At 39.9% G+C, this 15,971-nt stretch overlaps 1 protein-coding gene across 1 annotated transcript in view; it reads right to left on the bottom strand.

Annotated features, from left to right (window-relative positions):
• The window catches only part of GRAP2 (GRB2 related adaptor protein 2), a 68,639-nt gene extending 53,182 nt beyond the window's left edge, over positions 1–15,457 (bottom strand). The window contains exon 1 of the mRNA XM_053469300.1: positions 15,315–15,457. The gene's annotated coding sequence lies outside the window, so the exon portion shown is untranslated. The remainder of the gene's footprint in view (positions 1–15,314) is intronic.
• Positions 15,458–15,971: the final 514 nt, after the last annotated feature.

Genomic DNA, 15,971 nt, shown 5'->3' with positions numbered 1-15,971 from the left:
ATACGACACTCAGATTTTATTTTCTTATTGACAAAATCTTCCAGCCTGGATAAAAATTTACACCCCAGTTATGATATGCATTTGCATAATGCACATGATAGCCAAGTGTCATTTGACGATTGCCATTTTTAAATGCATGGAGGGATTCATCAGAATCATCACTATCCATTTGTTCTTTTCATCCCAGCTCATTGCTGTCCTTTTTGCTACGCAGTTAGGCCTCTGAATTCGGATATATGCTTTTTACTTGGAAGAAAATCGGGAGCTTTTTTTTTCTTCATTTTCTCGGAACTTTAGACTTTGAACTAGAGCCCTGTGTTATTTTGAACATCCCTTAAATTTTCTGGAAAGCCAGCTATTATCTTATCTTTAAAACAAGAAATAAAAAGTGTGCTTTGATTTTACTTGAATGCTTCAGAATTTGCATATAGATTACAAAGGATATATTTGCATAAAATCTTGGAAAATCCTTAACAAAAGTAACACTAAAGATCCAATTATTTTGTGGCTGTCATAGATCAAAGTTGTTTGTAATGTTTTCAGTTTGATCCCAGATTCTGTAATTTAAGAAAATAAGTGTAGTAGTAACACTGAAAACATTCTCATGTTTCAAAAAATATCAAAAAGCGCTGTAGATTTGGCCCTTGCATGGTAAATATTGCAAAGCGTTTTGGTGCCAAATTTAGTAAAAATGAATGTTAGATTTTGTATTTTAGCAAAAAATTGTTTACTTGTTTCTTCTTTTAAGAATCCGTGTTTTCCAGTGATCTGCAGCTATGGGTGTGTTACTTTTGTGAAATCACACACTCTATGTTCTGTTGGGGTACCCAATGTATGCACAGGGAAGAGACTACCACATAAAGTACAGGTACATCAAAGGACAGGAGTGCATCCACATTTTAGAAATAAGCACAAATACCGCATTTGCTCGATTATAAGACGACCCTGATTATAAGACGACCCCCCCAAAATTTAAATATTAATTTAGGAAAAAAAACAAAAAGCCTGAATATAAGACTACCCTATAGGAAAAAAAGTTTTACTAGTAAATATTAATTCATGTAAACAATTTTTTCATATTTAATAAAAGCTATGATTGAGAAAAATATATATATTTTTTATTTCCTTTTATTTGCCAACCTGCCCCCCCCAGTTATGCACATCTGCCCCCAAGGTTGCCACTCTGCCCCCAGAAATGCCTTAATACCCCTTTATTTGCCACTCTGCCCCATGATGTGCCTTTTAACCCTCTATATGCCACTCTGCCTCCAGAAATGTCTTATGCTCTCCTATATGCCACTCTGCCCCATGAAATGCCTTTTAACCCCCTATATGCCAGAGTGGCATATAGGGGGTTAAAAGGCATCTCTGGAGGTATATATATATATATATATATATATATATACATATATATATATATATATGTATATGTATATATATATATATATGTATATGTATATGTGTATATATATTGTCACTGTAACGCTGGAGTATTAAGGAAGATCGTCCCTGCAGAAGTTCTTCAGCCCAAACTGCTGCTACTGAGAGCGAAGATCCCGGCAGCAGCAGCCCAGGACTTAGATGATCCCAACAGTGGACAACCTCCCACCAGCTGGAGATAGATACTGAGCGGCAGCAGCGGCAAGGCGCAGTACGAGACAGGAACACAATACGGGTAGTCAGCCAGGCCAGGAGTCAGATTCACAGAGCAGGTAGTCAGCCAAGCCAGGGGTCCGATACACAATACGGGTAGTCAGCCAAGCCAGGGGTCCGATACACAGAGCGGGTAGTCAGTCGAGCCAGGAGTCAAAACCAGGAGTCACAGGCGAAGGTACAAAATCGTAGCGCAAAAGGGGAGTCAGGCGAGCCAGAGGTCAGAACACAATACTGTAAACACGAGCAGAATACTATGGACTTGAGACCACAACAGGGTGCCTGTGAAAGGCACAGCCAGCTTTTTAAAACTGGCGCCAAACACAAGCCCCTCCCAGACCTGAACAAAGACCACGCCTCCAGCCGTCAATCAATCCCCAGACGAGCGCGAGCCCGGGAGGCGGACCGACGACCGGAGGACGGGTAAGTACTGAGGCTCAGGGAACCGTTGTTCCCGGAGCTTACTCTCCCCCGACGCGTACCTCGGGCGGATGATTGTCCGCTGCCCGGGGAGGTGTTCTCCCGGGAACCGCGGACAACCCTCCGCCCGCTACTACCCCTAGTGCGGCGATCGGAGGGCCGCCCGCCTTCCCGAACGGCCGGCGTTCGAGAAGCGCCGGGACGGTGACATATATATATATATATATATATATATATAACTGCTAACAGCAATCAAACACCTATCAAGCCAAGGCAGCCAGTACATGCTGGAACCTGGGGATGATAGGAGTTTGAGTACAGCCTCCCTATGCCATGCTACCACCCCCACCCCTTACACATCCATGCTATCACACACACACTCATTCACAAACATTTAAATACTCATTCATTCCATTAATCACACATACACACACACACTCAAACCCACCACCCCCTTACCTGAACTGCAGATCTCCCACTCGCAGACTTCTGCAGGGGCCCGGCTGTGCGAGCAACTTCTCTGGCCCCGCCCCCAGAGGAAGGAGGGGGAGGCAGAATTATGTGACACTCTGCTAGCTTCCTGCTGCTAATAGAAGAGACGCTGCTCGGGACCAAAGCACCGGTAAGCAGCCTGGCCCCAGCAGACATTTTTTTGAGGTCTAATTAGAAGACGACCTCGATTATAAGACGAGGGGTATTTTTCAGAGCATTTGCTCTGAAAAAAACCTCATCTTATAATCGAGCAAATACGGTATAACAAAACATTTAAATATACGCATAGTTAACATGCTTTGTCTCACCTAACTACTCAACTGCTAGTTTCATGCCATTGACTTGTACAATGCAGATATTGTTTACTGTGCTTTGTGTTTGTTACTATTAAAAACATATACAACTTAAATATCAAACTCGACAAAACAATCATCCCAGCATGGTATTTTTCTTAGCTTATGACTAATGCTCATTGATTTGGAAAAAAATCATTAGTTACCCATATGCCTTCTTATTTCATCATCATTAAAAGCACTGAATGAATTGTCTGCTCAGTCACATTATGAGATACAATTTAAAGTGGGCCTATTGTTTAGGGATACTACTAAGCAATATGTGCTCTAATTTTGTCTAAAATTAAATGTATTTCAAATTGCTTAGGGTTTGCTTTTTGTGTTTTAATATACAACAAACAAGTATAAAAGTAGAATAAGGAGACATCTCAGAAGTTAGTTCCCATGATGCTGCATTTTCACAATGCAAACAGATCATTGCTGAGGTCTTTTGAGGTAGTGGGCATGCTCCACAGCGTCCCTCTACCTCCTCAGAAGTGGTGACTTTGTGTAGCCTGCATCAAAGTCTATCTAGCAGTACGCAATCTCATGAATATGTGACATCACCCACTGTGTGGGCAAGTATGACATCACAGTCCCCTGGATGAATTCTAATTACCTTATTTTCGGCCTAGATTTTTCTATTTAAACGTTGAGAGTTCAGTCCCAACTTGCCTTTGTTAGCGTGGCTAATTGGTCAGTTCTAGTGAATTTTGTTAATTTGTGTTAATTCTCCTCAGACACATGGAAATTAACATTACAGTTAGGAGACATTCAGTCCCCTATGGACGTACCAGTATGTCCAAAAAACTTGCAGGACACATCCCTGCCGCTACACGGGAGACCAGGCTGTCGCTGGAAAACTGTTAGATTTTTAAACGCCAATCGCGGAAGGTCATTGGAGGACAGTATATCTTCTTTCTGGAGTGGCGTTAAGGGGGCATTTAATAGAGCACTCTGCCTCCTGAAATGCCTTATATCTCCCTATATGGCACTCTGCCCCATAATATGCCTTTTAACCCCCTAAATGCCAGAGTGGCATATATAGGGGTATAAGGCATTTCTGGAGGCAGAGTGCTCTATACAATGCCTTTTAACTCCCTTAATGCCACTCTGCCTCCTGAAATGCCTTATACCTCCCTATATGCCACTCTGCCCCATAATATGCATTTTAACCCCCTAAATGCCAGAATGGGATGTAGGGGTATAAGGCATTTCTGGAGGCAGAGTGGCACATAGGGGGTCAAAAGGCATACCATGGGGCACAGTGGCATATAGATGGTTAATAGGCACATCATGGGCCACAGTGCCATATTGGAGTGGCAAGCCTGGGGGCAGATGTGCGTAACTGGGGGACAGGCTGGAAAATACAAGAAATAAAAACAAAACAAATATTTTTCTCAATCATAGCTTTTATTAAAAAAAAATAGTTTACATGAATTAACATTTACTGGTAAAACTTTTTTCCTTTGGGGTCGTCTTATATTCAGGCTTTTTCTTTTTTTTCCTAAGTTAATATTCAGATTTTGGGGGGTCGTCTTATAATCAGGGTCGTCTTATAATCGAGCAAATATATAAAACAAAGTAAATACAAAAAATAAAATAAAAAAGTTTTAAATATATAAAAAAAGCTAAAAATAATAAAAGAAAAAACCCTTACATCCCAGTGCCCTAACACAACATCTAAACAGTATAACCCCCCTGCCCCCGTTCACAACCTCCAAACCGGTTAAGCCATAAGCATAAAAATTCTACGAATAATGTACACCTTATAGTATGTTCCCTATAAGTGCTGGGAAAGTATGGAAAATCTATATAAATTAGGTATTTCTGAAATCAGGACACCTGAATTGATAAACTTGGAGGGGATTTTCTATCACTTTACCTAATTATGTGAGGCTTCAGAGGGAACATTTATAAAAAATTTTTTTTTTTCAAATTTTCGCTAGTTTTTACTAAATTTCTCATCCTCAATTTTCAGCTAATCATCTAACTATGGTATCAAAAGCTCTATCTCTCCTTGAAAAAACAATATATAGTTTACATGGGTACACTATCCGCAGGAAAAGAGAATAATCGCTGAACCGACATACCGCAAAAATGGCAAAATTGCCCCGGGACTTGAGGTACCAAAAACCCCTGGGACTGAAGGGGTAAATACTTGATAAACTAAAACACAGATTACAGATGAAAATAAACATGACTCAGCATATGTTAGAAAATTCACTTTATATGTATACCATGAAAGTTAGGATCTGCATGATCTTCCCACTGCTATCCTCTGTTCCCTGTTTTTAAGTTTCTGTTTGTTAATGATTGGCGTTTGATTGGGTAAAGTTAAGAGACAGATTGGGTAAAGTTAAGAGACAGAGAATTGCTTAGATGTGTCAATGAGGGAAAATAGCCCCTTTGAAACTATATGTCTCCAATACAATTACGATAATTGACAGCCAAAATCTGCAATGATGACAGTTCCCATTTAATGCTATGGTCTTTCTTCTGTTTCTTTGTTTCACGCTAATTTCCTTTTCATTTTTTTTTCAGATTAATATTCAGAAAATCACGCAAGGCCGTATTATCATGTATGGTATATGCAGTAGCGTACCTAGCGGGGGGCGGGGGGGGGCGGTCCGCACCGGGTGCCGCTCATCAGGGGGTGCCAACTTGCCGGCACCCCTCCAGAGACGGACAGTAATGTCCGCCGCTGGAGGAGCAGGCTTGCAAGGGAGCGGTATCGGAGGTCTTTAACAGACCACCGGCTCCCTTGAGTGATTTTAAGCCGGTTCAAGGATTTTCCTTGAACCCGGCTTAAAATCACTCAAGGGAGCCGGAGGTCTGTTAAAGACCTCCGATACCGCTCCCTTGCGATCCGCGCGGCAACAGCTGTTGTGCGCCGGGGTTTGTTGTTAGATCCCGGCGCACAACACTGAAGCCGCGCCCACCGCTGTCCGTGCCCTCTGACCTGGAAGAAGATAGAGAAGACAGAAGAACTGAAGAAGAGGAGCGAAGAGAAGGAAAAGGAGCTGTAAGGAGAAAAGAGGAAAGGTAGGAAAGCATACAGTGAGAGTGGATTGGTGTATGTGTGTGGATTGGTATGTGTGTGGATTGGTGTATGTGTGTGGATTGGTATGTGTGTGGATTGGTGTATGTGTGTGGATTGGTATGTGTGTGGATTGGTATATGTGTGGATTGGTATGTGTGTGGATTGGTGTATGTGTGTGGATTGGTGTATGTGTGTGGATTGGTGTATGTGTGTGGATTGGTATGTGTGTGGATTGGTATGTGTGTGGATTAGTATATGTGTGGATTGCTATGTGTGTGTGTGTGGATTGGTATGTGTGTGGATTAGTATGTGTGTGGATTGGTGTATGTGTGTGGATTGGTGTATGTGTGTGGATTGGTATGTGTGTGGATTGGTGTATGTGTGTGTGGATTGGTATGTGTGTGTGGATTGGTATGTGTGTGTGGATTGGTATGTGTGGATTGGTATGTGTGGATTGGTGTATGTGTGGATTGGTGTATGTGTGTGGATTGGTATGTGTGTGGATTGGTGTATGTGTGTGGATTGGTGTATGTGTGTGGATTGGTATGTGTGTGGATTGGTATGTGTGTGGATTGGTGTATGTGTGTGGATTGGTGTATGTTTGTGGATTGGTGTATGTGTGTGGATTGGTGTATGTGTGTGGATTGGTATGTGTGTGGATTGGTATGTGTGTGGATTAGTATGTGTGTGGATTGGTGTATGTGTGTGGATTGGTGTATGTGTGTGGATTGGTGTATGTGTGTGCATTGGTGTATGTGTGTGGATTGGTGTATGTGTGTGGATTGGTGTATGTGTGTGGATTGGTATGTGTGTGTGGATTGGTATGTGTGGATTGGTATGTGTGTGGATTGGTATGTGTGTGGATTGGTATGTGTGTGGATTGGTATGTGTGTGGATTGGTATGTGTGTGGATTGGTATGTGTGTGGATTGGTATGTGTGTGGATTGGTATGTGTATGGATTAGTATATGTGTGGATTGGTGTATGTGTGTGGATTGGTATGTGTTTGTGGATTGGTATGTGTTTGTGGATTGGTATGTGTGGATTGGTAAGTGTGGATTGGTAAGTGTGTGAGAGTGATGGGTGTTATGCTGTACCATTTCCAATGTATTTTTCATTATATAATTATGCTCTAAAGTACATCATAACTCCCATCACTCTATACTGTTCTATACAGTGGCAGAGCTGGGAGACAGAGGCCTTGCACCCTCACCGCAGAACTCCTGAAAGGTAAGTGAACTTCAAAGAGGGAGAGGGTAGATAGTTAGGAGGGGTAGATAGGGAGAAGGGAGTGAGAAGGGGTAGATAGGGCAGAAGGGAGTGAGAAGGGGTAGATAGGGCAGAAGGGAGCGAGAAGGGGTAGATAGGGCAATCATACTCCTATCATGCCAAGTCTGCGAGTGCCTCCTGGAATCTGGGTATACCTGGGCATGATAGGAATGTGATTGCTGTTAACAATTATATGTATATATATATATATATATATATATATATATATATAGTTATTTAATTGTTTTGTCCTATTTTGGTGTGTTACTTACTTTAAATAAAAGTGTTAGATTTTTTTATGGTGTGTGTGGGGGGGTCATATTCAGTTTCGGCCAGGTAGTTTTAAAGTGTGTGGGGGGGTGCCACATACAGGATCCGCCCCGGGTGCCAAATACTCTAGGTACACCCCTGGGTATATGTATACCTGGGATTTTGGTAGGTAAGACCGCAAATACTGCTTAGCTCTACCCTTGTCTCTTTTCGTGACAGAGGTAGAGCCCGCTGGGACAGAAAGATAGAGTTGCAAAATTGGGACAGTGGGAGTCATGTGTAGATTTCTCAGTAGTGCCTTAACTAATACTATGTATATATTCTTGAACACATAATGTCCCATTCCCAGTTTTATTCAAATTTTTTTTTCGAAAAAAACCCACAATTAATGGTTTATGAGCACTTTATGACTAATTTAATAATCATTTTTTTAAAACAAACAAAAAACAAAGCACTTAGCTTTTGAAGAAGCTAAAGCTACAAACCCACAGCTCCAATGTGGTCCAATGACTCTGGTCATTTTTTTGGCTGCTTGACCTATTACAGTGTACTTGTGGATTACAGTTTGTTGAAAGGACAACGGGAAAACTTAAGGTCACAATATGTGAACGTTGTGCTGACATCAAAAATAAACTTAACACAGATAGTTTACCAAAACATTACCTCCAACATGCTAGTCATCCCAAAGACCTTACTTTCTGTGCCATTGCAAGATGACATAAACTTTGGACAGGGGGAGATATAGTGAAGGAATTAAGAAAACTTGAGATGGAGTGAATATTTAAGTTACAAACTTCTTTTCCTAAAGGATTAAATGCTGAATTTGAATTATTTCTTAAAACATCAAATGGAATGCCCCTCTTTCTCCTTTTATGCTTTTTTGGTCTATGAGAAGAGAGTGAGCTGAATTAAGTAGCATATACATTTGTTATTAATAAAGTTATTTTTTTTCATGATGTTATATATATATATATATATATATATATTTGGTAGAATAGATATGTTAAGGATTATATAGGCTGTTATTTACCTCACACTCTTATAATGATGTTTATAGTCTAATTATTGTGTTTTTAATTGACTTTTTGATTATTTTGAGTATACCGTATTTATTTAGATAAGAAGTCTATTAGGAATGCCCATCTACGCGCTTATTGGTGGTTCCTGTGTGAAATCTTATGGAGACGAGGTCGCATAAGAATGAGAAGATATATGAGTAATATGGTAATACCGTCTTGTGAGATGGTAATGTCACTAGAACAAGGAAGCAATCGTTTGTGGAAGTTACAGGGAAATCTTCACACCAGAGGAAGCCCAACGGAGGGTGAAACGTGTAGCAGAATGGGCGCATGTCTTAATATTTAAATGTAAGATATATATATATATATATATATATATATATATATATATATATATATATATATATATATATATTAAATACACTTTCTATTTATATCAATGTTTATCTGCCCTTGTTGAGTGACAACCCTGAAAAGCTGGTCTGGAATGATACGGGGTCTTATCTTCAAGCGGATTTCATGAGCAGTCAGTAGATTTCTAATTAAATAAAGTCTCTTAAGCAACAAAGCAAAGTCTTTGTGCATTTATGAAAAGAGGGCATATATGGCTTAACAGGTGTGTATTGTACGAGAGTCCTCTGCAGGGCACATGGAGGCTGCAGTTACATATTCCTTTTACCCTTAAGGATGCAGGCAATTTCACCCTTGAGAACACAAGTAGTTTAGACATTTTGGGCACTTCATAAAACCCTAATTTCTTTCTTTCTCATTTAGTGAAAACAACGGACAAAACTTATTTTCATACATTTTTCCCATTACAGATTACACAGTAAATACCAATAAAAACTATGTTCATTTAGTTTTCTTGTGTTTGTAAACACCTCATATGCCATGGATTTCATCTATCGATTTTGCAATTTTTTCTTTCTACCATGCTTGATTTTTTGCAGGCCCCAGGGATCTCTAACATAACTAAGGGTACTCCCTGATTATGCCTGATTATGGGGTCCATTTTTAATTTAGAATGTTTACTCAGAGCTAGAAATGTAGGTGCCTCGGGAAGCAGAGAGAGAGAGAGGGGGATTAGAGAGGGAAGTAGGGCAGTAGATGAACCACTGCCTGACTGAGGAAAGGTGATGATCCAGTAGCAGTTGTGTAGGTAGAGATCAACAGCAGGAGGTTGAAGGTGTACGGAGTCAAGAGAGACTATGTTTCTGTTCAGATTAGTCAAGGGTCAGTAAAAGGGGCATGGTAACAGTAAAAATGCAGTCACATTCAGTACTAAAAGATTATCGGAGTAGCTGAGATCACCAGGAGAAAACACATGGAGCATGTAACAGAATTCAGAACCACTGACAGACTTCCTGGTTGCCAGTGAAAACACTAGAACCACTAAAAAATCAGGTATAGGTATCTACTACCTTAACTGCATAATTTAAATGAAGTCTTAATAAGTGGAATCCCGGAGTCCATGTGCAGAAGCCACCAAGAAGAAGCTCGTGTGACAGCACAGGAACACATCTGCCAGACGTTGTGGAACCATCATTTGATGTCAGAACCTTGAAAACAGCTGCTTCCTGGCTTTAGACCAAGGGAAGGCCTATTTGGTGAGTGGGTATCCTGATTGTCACCATTGCATAGATTCTTTCCAATTATATAAAGTTATAAAACTACATACCTGGGAGAAAGACCAAGCATTAAACCTTTTAATGTAATTGCTTTTACTGAAATAATGCCATATTCATTAAAATAAATCAAAATACAAGCAGAAAATTATCCACTTTTGGGCAAATTAGTGGACCTGTCTGCGAGCGTTGCTACACTCACTGTATAGATTTTGCATACAACTCAGGGTACAAGTACTAAAGTTTACAGGGTACTCTCTTGCCTGTAGGCAGAAAGTAATGATTTACTTTGACAACATGATTTTAGTTTATTGATGATACTCAGCAGAACGAAAAGCATAGCCATCGAATAATAAATAACACTACGCAAGATGAATATACTATATTCCCTTTGACATGCCAAGAGTCAAACAATCCTCCCTTTTCTGTTCTCCCTTATAAACTACCCTTTGAACCTTAAACTATTTAAAAGGCCTGGATGTGAAATCAGTTGGGTGAATGGATTTCTCATTCCTGCTAGTTTACATAGGAGCTGACTTATGTGAATGCAACGAAGTGGGATAATAAGCAATCTGCATTCCATATCTCTTTACTTTGTTGTGTATCTACCATTGCAAGATCATCCCTGTATCTTATGCTTTTTTCAGACAGTTCATGGGTTGTCTTTTTAAAGTTTGCAATTAAATTATTTATAGAGAATAAATAACATATCTACATATATATACTAATTGTGAAAATTAACCTAAAACGACATTTTGGGAAACTGCCAACTGATTAAACAGTCATTTATACACTACAGCTCCAAATTATCATGGCTTTAAAGGAAATAATGATAATTATAGATATTGCTACCCATTGCTGAATACAGTGTAACTTTCTATAACGCATTCAAAGAGCAATAAAAGGCGTTCTTTTATTTAACCCTGGGGTGTCTACAACTTGTTTGCAAAATCTGTAGAAAATGTAACCATATACTGTATTTGCCATGTTATCAAGCAATGTTATTAAGACATTTGTAATTCATTAAAAGAAAAACATATATATGATCGCATATAAGTTTGTTCAAAAATTCATGGGAGCAAAGGCTAAGCCAATACAACAAAGTATAAAACTTAAATATAAATATAGATAGCAGAAAATGTTAGGTGTAATAGTAATATTTCTAGGCCTACTGGAGGCTCCATCTTTCAACTGCTTCCCACCCATATGAACATACCGGTGTGTCCCATAGAAAATGCAGCAGTGAACTCTGATCCACGCCACATCTGGCATTAATATCTGACATGTTTCAATTTGTTAGAGCCAGAAATCCCCCTATTTCTTGCAACTCCTAGCATCAGATGTGATACTGATGCTAGTGAGCCAATACATTTTTTGCCAAATAAATGTATTTGAGCTGGTAACAGCTCAAACGAAAATCTACAATGTCTAGTGTCAGTGTACAGTGGATAATAATTATTGTAGCCCAGAGTTATTTCATTTTGTATTTCTTTTTGACAACCCAGGATATGCTAAGGTCAGAAAAAAACATAGAGGTTTCCCCAAGCAATTACGTCACACCAAATAGAAGCACGGCACAACTTTCGACACAAGAAACAAGTGGTAAGTCAGTGTGAGAGGAGAGAGAGATGCACAGATCTAAAAACTGCAGTGTATTATTGACCACAACAAAAACACAGGGGAGTAGATCTGTTTGATCAGTGCCTACAGCCGTACCAGTTGTTGTGTAAAACCAAAACATGGGATAAAAAGGTTGCCATCCGCCTGACTTAGGTTGCCATGTTCAACATGTATGTGCTGTGTGCACAGTGGCATAGTCATGCTGGAACATGAAAGTGCCTTTGAAACTGGTGCCACAAAGTTGGAAGCATATAACTTTACAGTAGGCACTATGCATTCTGGTAGTTAGCATTCTTGTGGTATCCATTGTCACGGAGTTGGATAGTCCAACCGACTACCTCCGCTGACTTGTGCTCCCTTGGCCTGGGACAACACACTCTTTCCCCGGTTTCCCAGTCACTAGCCGAGACTCAGTGTAGGGTATAAACAAAATGAAGACTGCTATATTTTTCACACACATGGCTGGATATAGCTAGCAAAGCACACATTAACATAAAAAATGAGATATTGGGATACAAACCACCCCCTTAATCTGCCTCCCAGAGACAGAGGGTCAGTAAAGGGATTAACAATACAATTACTGGCTGAAATCAGTTACAAGATTTGGCCGGGGTAAATGTCTGTAGTGGTGGAATGGGGGGGCTGACTTATACAACACATTAATGCACCATGGGATGAGGGGGTCTGACATTAAACTGAAACAATGGCGGTCACTCCCTGGTTCCTGGTTGAAGATCGTGGCTGTCTGCCAGAGATAATCCCCTCAGCAAGTGATGGCATGATATACTTCTGGAGTAGATACAAAAGTCTTTACAAAGCCAGGGCCCATAGTCAGTAGGGAGGAGGCTGGCTCTCAGGCCTCTCCAGGGGCCCCAGTGATGGAAGGTTCTGTCACATCCACTAATCCTAGATTAGTCCATCAGGCTTAGAGATGTTGCTTCCAGTGAGGTGTGATTGATCATTCCAGAGAATGTTTCCACGTCCAGTGGCAGTCTGCTCTACACTACTTCAGCTGATGCTTGACATTGCACTTAGTGATCTTTGGCTTGTGTGCAACTGCTTGGTCATGGAATCCCATTTCATAAAGTTTCCAATGCACAGTACTTGTGCTGTTGTTGCTTCCTGAGGCAGTTTGTAACTCTATTGTGAGGGATGCTACAGAGGACAGGTGATTTTTACTCACTACGAGTTAGTCCCGTTCTGTGTGTGTATGTGGACTAGACTTGGAGTGGATCAGGACAGATCTAGCAGATAAAGAATTTCCTGAACTGATCTGTGGCAAGGGCAGCATCCTATAACAGTGCCACATCTAATGTCATTGAGGTCTATGTTTATGTTTATAGAGATGGCTGCCTATGTGCTTGATTTAATACACCTGTTAGCAATAAACTGAATAATTGGGAGGGATGTTCACATACTTTTACCCGCATAGTGTATGTACTTGAAATATGGCAGAAAGCATGCACATTACAATCTAAATGAAAACTCCAAATCTCCTGGTAAAATTATTTAGATCTAGAAACATATAAACATATCACGGTTTGTTTTCACTTTACTGTTTTCACTTGGTCATACTGGCAAACTGTCCTGATTCTAATGGTTTTTTTTTCTGTTCTACTGGCTGTTGGGGAAATCAGAGGTCCCACATCTGACGAATTTAGTGTTAAAAGAAATGTGCTACAGTTCCTTGCAAAAGTATTCACCCACATGGCATTTTTTCTATTTTGTTGAATTACAACCTGGAATTAAAATCGATTTGTTGGGGGTTTGTATCATTTGATTTATACAACCTGTTTACCACTTTGAAGGTGCAAAATATTTTTTATTGTGAAACAGGAAATAAGACAAAAAAACCCTAGAAAAATTGACTGTGCATAAGCCTTCACCCCCCAAAGTCAATACTTTGTGGAGCCACCTTTTGCAAAAATTACAGCTGCAAGTCTCTTAGGGTAGGTCTCTATAAGCTTGGCACATCAAGCCCCTGGGTCTTTTGCCCATTCTTCAAGGCAAAACTACTCCAGCTCCTTTGGATGGGTTCCGCTGGTGTACAGATTCTGGTCTAGGCCATTCCAAGAAATTTAACTGTTTCCCCTTAAACCCCTCCAGTGTTGTTTTAGCAGTATGCTTAGGGTCATTGTCCAGCTCGAAGGTGAACCTCCGTCCCAGTCTCAAATCTCTGGAAGACTGAAACAGGTTTCACTTAAACATTTTACTGTATTTAGCGCCGGCTATCATTTCTTCAATCCTGACCAGTTTTCCAGTTCCAGCATGATGCTGCCACCACTATGCTTCACTGGGATGGTGTTCTTGAGCAGTGGATTTTTTTCTGGCCACTCTTTTGTTAAACCCAGCTCTGTGAAGTGTATGACTTAAAGTGGTCCTATGGACATATACTCCAATCTCTGCCATGAAGCTTTGCAGCTTGTTATCTTTGGTTTCTTTGTTGCCGCTCTGATTAATGCCCTCCTTCCCTGGTCCATTACTTTTGGGGGGTGGCCCTCTCTTGGTAGGTTTGTTGTGGTGCCATATCCTTTCCATTTCTTAATAATGGATTTAGTGCTACTCCATGGAATGTTTTCACTTCACCAATGTGGGCTATTTTGTGTATGAAATCCAAATAAAAAGTGAATTTAATTCATTTGAATTATAAAGTTGTAATGCAGCAAAATAGGACAAATGCCAAGGGGGTGAACACTTTTGCAAGGGACTGTATGTGCCCCTGCAGCACAGGCTGCAATTACAGCTCACATATGGCCACCTTGCTAACTGAAATGAGTGACAATGATGGGATATGATGTCCCATTAATTAAGCAGACTGCCATAGAACACGTTGAAGCTTCAAAGATGAGCTTTAACATTTTCTATAAAGCTCTGCTCCAGGCACCCCTCTAACCACACACTCAAACTACTGTGTCCCACTTTGGCCTCATTAAATGTTGGAGAGCATTGTGCAGATATGTCAAAGTCTGAGTAAGACTTGCTGCAATATGAATTAGTTGAATTATAATGTAGTCAAAAATCACAAAGTATTTATCTAAATAAAAATTAATTATTAGTTGACAATCCAATTATGATTCAAGTAAAGCTTCAGTTCTTTTAGTTAGTTTACAATGCAATGTATTTGGAAGCAATTCATATGTATTGGAGAACAGCAGACTTCATGCTTGAAATCACAACTCTCAGGCAAACCTCTCTGAAGTAATATCAAACAGTGGAAACACTTTACGTTAGACAAAGCTTCCAACTTCTGGAAAGATTTGCAACAAAACTGTCCCATTGGTACTATTAACATAGGCAGCTGATCAACAAAAATGATCTAACAAATATAACTGTTATCTCTTAACATCAATAGTGCTATGAATGAACCTCCAATCTTTGCAACTTTGACTCGTAATTGCTTGATGGAAGCGAGGATAGCACAGATTGCAAAAATACATACTGAAAAGTACTTTACATTCACAACTTTATACTAGAAATGCTATGGCTTTCTAGATCAACTAAACTCCCTTAATATAAATCTCATTATGTAAAGAAGACAAAATCAAAAGCTTAAATCGCAAATTATTCCTTACCTTTGATATTGTTTCTCTACTCTTTCAGTAATTGAAATTCCTAAATGCCTTAATTGAAAAGGTCACACTTCCATGGCTGCAATCTTCATCAGGAAGATGGAAGAGGAGTAGAAATGCATGCTCTGCAGACCCCTTACTTTTTCTTTCTTCTGTGTATCATTCCCCAAGGTGCCCCAATCAGAAGCAGTTTAAACCACACAGGAAATCTCACACAGATCACAGCCCCGTGGTTAGAAAAAAAATAAATGACAAGAGTTAGCACTTCTATGTTCTTCCGCAATCAGCAGTAACAACCATTTTGCATTTCCTTGTTACGAGAATGACAAACTAACCACGCTTTGAACTGCCTAATGACAAATGGACCCCGCTATTAATTTTTAATATGGCTGCTTATCATTTCTGTACATTACATGAGTGCTGGCAAATTCAGCAGATTCTGTCATTAAAATAACATTAAAATTGTCAATATACAAAATGGACAATAACCTTAAAACATGTTAAGATTTACTGGTACAGGAAAAAAGGACAACCTTGCTCTTGTATCAAAATTTAAAGTTAGAACCTTCTCCCCTCGGCTCACAACATATGTGATCCAATACCTTCGCGCTGCGCGACCATTCGGCACTTCAACCATCAAACACACTTCAAGAATCAAAC

This window comes from Spea bombifrons, chromosome 6 (genome assembly GCF_027358695.1).
Source record: "Spea bombifrons isolate aSpeBom1 chromosome 6, aSpeBom1.2.pri, whole genome shotgun sequence".
Taxonomy (NCBI): Eukaryota; Metazoa; Chordata; class Amphibia; order Anura; family Pelobatidae; genus Spea; species Spea bombifrons.
The sequence above is the reverse complement of the archived record's forward strand: the minus strand, read 5'-3'. Positions and strand labels throughout refer to the sequence as shown.